This window comes from Frankliniella occidentalis, unplaced genomic scaffold (assembly GCF_000697945.3).
Source record: "Frankliniella occidentalis isolate FOCC.00 unplaced genomic scaffold, Focc_3.1 Scaffold457, whole genome shotgun sequence".
Classification (NCBI taxonomy): domain Eukaryota; kingdom Metazoa; phylum Arthropoda; class Insecta; order Thysanoptera; family Thripidae; genus Frankliniella; species Frankliniella occidentalis.
In genome coordinates this window covers 21,962-27,568 of record NW_026267575.1, presented here as the reverse complement: position 1 = coordinate 27,568, position 5,607 = coordinate 21,962, and the positions used below count along the sequence as shown (strand labels likewise).

The following is a 5,607-nucleotide window of genomic DNA, read 5'->3' as shown; positions in this document are numbered from 1 at the left end:
GAGGTGGAAGATTCAGGGGCCGTCTCAGAAGAAATATTTCTACTTGTGAAAGAGAAACTTGAGCAATTTCTTAGACGGTCTTGGATGTGTATTGCTGACAGGGACAAAATTCACGTCATCAAAGTTTCCCTGCAAAAGAGTGCTTGTATTCAACGTAGTGTTTTTTTTTTATCCTGGAGAAGCTGTTGAACTGTTTGTGAACTCTAAGCCTGTTAACTGTGATGCTTTTGTTGAGAAAGTTAAGCTTACTCCCCTTCCTCTGAGGCTGGACACCGTGGACAATTTTGTTGACAGGGCAGCAGCAATAGTAGATAATATTGAGCGGATGTCTATCTGTGCTGGCTATGATGACGTAATTTTGCAACCTGGTTGGGCATCATGTTCCTTTGGGGAGGTCGACCGAAACATGTTTGCTGAGTGTAGATATATTGAAACCTTCAGGGCATTTAATTGCTCTATGTTGTTGCCTTCTGAGAAGTGGCGTTGTGTGGAATGTAAGAAAATGTATGGACCCTTACGTAGAAGAAAAAAAGCTGCAGCTGCTGAAGAGCGCCACCGTTATACTGGTAATATCCACCTCACTGAAGAACAAAGGCTCAAGAAATTGAAAGATTTAAGAACGGAAGCTGACAATTTAAAGAAGAAAAGGTATCGCCTACAGCAGCGTATGGAGGAGGTCATTCAGAAACAAGGCCTTGTAATTCCTACAAAACTTGGTGATTGTTTTTCTGAATTACTGAGAGATGCTAATGTTACTCCTGCACAGTCAATCTTCCTCCAGCAACAGATCAAAGCATCACAGCAGAAAAAAGCCTGTGGGATGAGGTGGCACCCCACCATGATTAGATTTGCCCTGGCTTTGCACTTAACTTCCCCAACTGCATATGAATTAGTTAGTCAAACAGGAATGATTAAATTACCTTGCAGTATGACCCTGTTTGATTGCTCTCATGTAAAACCTTTGAAGGAGGGAGTGGATAGAGTAGTGTTGGAGTCTTTTGTAGACCGTATCAGTAAATTTCCAGAGAAGCATAAAAAGTATCATGTGTTAATGATGGATGAAATGTATATATCCCAAAACCTTGTGTTTCTTAAATCTAGTGGTAAAATGGTTGGTTACACTTCTTTGGATACCATAGAGAGTGAAGTTAAAAGTTTGGAAGATTTGCTTGATACCACAGCACCCTTGGAATCAGAAAATACAATGGCATCAAAAGTTCTTGTTTACATGATTAAAGGTGTGTCCAATGGTATCAAAGAGGTGGTAGCTACCTATGCTGTGTCAAACCTCTCTGCTAACCAACTGAAACAGTGGACTTGGCATGTGATTGGGGACCTGGAGAAACATTCTATTGCTGTTGTTGCTGTTGTGTGTGATGGATCATCAGTCAACCGTGCTTCCTTCAAGAAACACAAGCCTGCTACTCAGCATGAAAGTGGAATAGTGTTTGACACTGTGAACAGAGCTGCACGAGGCCGGAAGTTGTACTTTATTTCTGATGTGCCCCACCTATTGAAGACCATCAGAAATTGCCTACTTAATTCAAGATGGGACAACAAAAAATCCAGAAGAAAAATGGTGAAAAATGGCAAGAAAATTCCATGGGATTTTGTCATTAGACTCTATGATGAGAAAGTAAAGAAAACTCTCAGAAAATCCTATAAACTGAATGCCCAAAATGTCTACCCTGATTCCTATGCGCGCATGAAAGTTAATCTTGCTGGCCAAGTTTTGAGTAACACTGTAGCAAGGGACATGGAAAAACAGGGATGGTATGATGCTACAGAAACTGTACTGTTTATTGACCATGTTAATCGGTGGTTTGACTGCTTAAACTGTGCACACAGTTCACAAGGAAGGAAAACTAGGAATGAAAATTTGCACCCATATCAATCCAAGGAAGATCCTCGATTCGATTTGTTAGATGATTTTCTAAAGTACTTAGATAAATGCAGAGAGAATCAGAAAGTGCTGCTGACCAATCAATTAATGTAAGCACAGCTGCTGCTGATAACTCAGTAGCTGCTGACTCCCCAGACAATGATGTAAGTGAAATTGAAAATGCTGTGTTCAATTCTGAAACAGATACCCCTGCATGTAAAAGAAGACTGAGTAGAGAGACGTTGGAGGGCATTCGTATAACAACTTTAGCCTTCAAGCCCCTTGTCCACTTTCTTCTGGATGAAGGCGTGTCTTTCATAAATGCCCGAATTTTTACTCAAGATCCTCTCGAACAGCAGTTCAGTTAAGTCAGGGCAGGGCAGGGAGGTAGCACCAACCCAAACCTTGCACAAGTACTCAACAGGCTGAGAGCTCTTCACACCATCGGCCAACTGGGAATGAGGAAGAGGAAAGGCAATTCAGGCGAAGAAGCAAGAGTGGTAGAAGTCACAAATGAACCACTGCCCAAAAGGAAATGTGTCAGGGTTCCCAAGTTCAGTACACTTAAAGAATAGACTTATTCGATAATTGTGTTATGTATAGAATGTGACCCTGTTTATAGTTTATTACAGTGCTTCAAAAAATTCTATTGTCATTTGTATTATAGCAAGTGTTATTAAATGTTTAAATGTTTGACAGATTGTTGTCTTTTTATGCGACTAAATATATACATTCTGTAATATGGCTGTTGTCTTGGTAAAAATAAAATTATGACTTCAGAATAAGATGTTTTATTAAACAAATATATGAGATATTGTCTTAAATTTCTTGTACTTAAGTTACAGTCAGTTAAACAAGTTTGGTACTATTGTTTAGTACCACATAAAATGAAATCAAAGAGAAACAAAAATAAATATGATCTTGTCACAGCATAAAATAAAAAACAAAAATAATACTGTCAACTTTAAAATGCAAACATAAATGTACACTAGTACAAAATCAGCAGAATGTTTGAATAGGTAACTAATATTGCTACACATAAAATATTTCCACTTAGTCAACTAAGGAACATTTGTTTGTGATTAGATAAGAGCGCCACTCTATTAATCAAAATACAACGGTTTTTGCGGCTGGAAGCCAAATGCCTTGTAGTCAAAGATGCCACAGGCTTACGCCTGACAAAGTTTAATCTCCTCTTTGCAATACCACGCCCACATGTTTTACAGAAAAACTGCACAACATCACTAAATAAGATCAGAGAAACAGTGTCACTAAGTGACGTACCAATAATATTATTCCAGTCAAGAGTTAGTTCAGAATTCAGAATTTTGTCTATAACAGCTTCGTATTCAATTGAACCATCTTTCTTTTCATGCGAAAAAATGACCTTACATACCTTAACAAATAAATCTTGGCACTTTGCATTAATGTAGAGTAAACCACCTCTGTCAACATCATTAGTCCATTCTGCATCTGTGCTGATATCCCCTTCCGGCTTTTCAATTAGAACCTTTGATTGCAATGCACTCACAACTTCATGCCATATAGTACTCTTTGGAAATCTTTTCGCAATTTTTAAATAGCCCCGCATGATAGAGCCAGCAATATAATAAATGTCCTTGCTTGAGGTCAGGGAGCATTTCATGTCCTTTAAAGCCATTTCAAACCATTTCAGGCCATTTCAAAATATTTCAGACCATTTTAGACTATTTCAATTCATTTCAACGCCATTTCACGACATTTGTACACCGATTTCAGAGTTTTTTACCCCTCGCCGCCGTCACTCCAGCGGCCTTGAGGGAGGCGGTGCGCCGCGCGGAGGCGGCTGGACGCCGCGCTGCCAAGTATGCCGCCAAGGCGGCCACGGAGGCAGTGAAGGAGGCGGCGGAGCGCCCGGTGAGTATCACTCCGTCCTGCTTCTCTTTCAGTTGATGCGACCTCTAACATGGTCTTTTTGTTGTAGGTCGTCGCCGTAAGGCCGGAGGCCCGCCCGCGCCAGCCCACCCTTGCACCCCGTCAAACTGCACCCCGTGGCTTGGCGGAGATCCCGCCCCCCCCGATGGCGGTGGGGGGGTTCGCCTTTTGAGCCGCGCTAATCTGGTTGGGGGATTAAAGGGCGGGGGACCAGCGCGGAAATGCGGAAGCAGGATGGCCCGGATGGCCCCGGGACGCCCCACTCTCCCAAGAAAAGTCATCATTTGAGCCGCGCCGATCAAGCATAGGGGTCACGTCACAGGCTCTGGGTACGGCGAGGCGGCAAACGGCTGGGTCTACACTCCGGAGGCTCCACTCCAATCCTCACCTGATTGGCTTTGCACATAGCAATTAAATAACAACACTTACACTGATACGATTGCTGATTTAGGGTAGGACCCTAGTGAAAAAATACCGAAAATCGCAAAAACGTCGGATTAGTAAGGTTAAAAACGGTCTAGGGGCTCGTAGACCAAAAACTCGACCTTGAAGTTGTAGAACGGGGCTCTCTGCTAAAAACAAGATGTGAACGAAATTTTTCCGTCAAAATTTGAGACACCTGGAACTTTTCCCGTAGAGGCCTGAGACCTGTACGGTAAAAGTTCCAGGTGTCTCAAATTTTGACGGGAAAAAATACCATATTTTGTTTTCATCAGAGAGCTCTGCTCTACAATTTCAAGGTCGAGTGTATGGTTTACGACCCCTGGACCGGTTCCCTAGTAACAGAAGACTGTCGCACATAGTGTGATTTTTATCTATCTTCCAATTCTTGCGACGATAACGAAAATCCAAAAGTGGTGGCATTTTAGCCCGCCCTTCTGCTTTGAAAAAGCTATCCAGCGGGCTTACGCAAACGACGTCTTGTCTGTGTCTGTGTGTCTGTCTGTTCCACAAGGAGATATGCTAGAGACTTCAAATTTTCAGGGGATCTCAAGGTTCACTCCCGCAAAACAAAACGCCTACGGCAAATCCTGCCAGCCACCCCTAAGGGGCTGAAAGGGGGTATCGAAGAAAACAGGAAAGGCCAAAATAGTTGCAAAAAATATTTTTCATTATGATGCCTAAGGGGTAACTTGAGAGAGTAGAGCTCTATGGACGAAAATTTCGTCCGTTTTGCTCTATCTCCCACCGTTTGGGCGCTACAGGGAGTTTCTCTCACAAAAGTGGCCCAAAAATAATTTCCAAAAATATTGGATGGTCTCCTAAGGAGTAGCTTGTGAAAGTAGACCCCTTCGAACGAAAATTTTCTCCGTTTTGCTCTGGGTGTATATCACAGGCCCTACTCATTTTTGACCTACTCGGCTTTTGGCGAGGTGGTGCAAGCACACGCCCGAAAGCTGCCCTCAGTAGATCAACGCGGTCCTCCGGGAGTAGGCTTCCCTTTGTGTGGGGGAAGACATTCGCCCAAAATCTGTCCTACCTCAGGAGTGGAGCTGAATATTTGGCGAGACTAGACCTACCGACCGTACGCACGCGTTTACGTAAGGGGGAAGGCATTCGCCTGAAATTTGACCTATCTCTGGAGTGGAGCTGAATATTTCGCAAGACTAGACCTACCAATCGCAAGCATGACTTTCCTGACGACGTCCCCCGTCCGACCTACCAGGTTCGCCCACCAGCGTCAAGGTGGCTTGGTAATTTCTCATAGCGCCCAACACACCGTGAGGTAGCCTCGCGTCGCCGCCTACCACTTTGAATCACTTGGCGGGAAGTGGGCCCTAGCGGCGGCTCGGCGAAGCTCCAACTGCCAT

General features: G+C 43.4%; 1 protein-coding gene across 1 annotated transcript in view; it reads left to right on the top strand.

Annotated features, from left to right (window-relative positions):
• The window catches only part of LOC127751381 (uncharacterized), a 6,862-nt gene that overhangs the window by 747 nt on the left and 508 nt on the right, over nt 1–5,607 (top strand). The gene's annotated exons all lie outside the window — the stretch shown is intronic.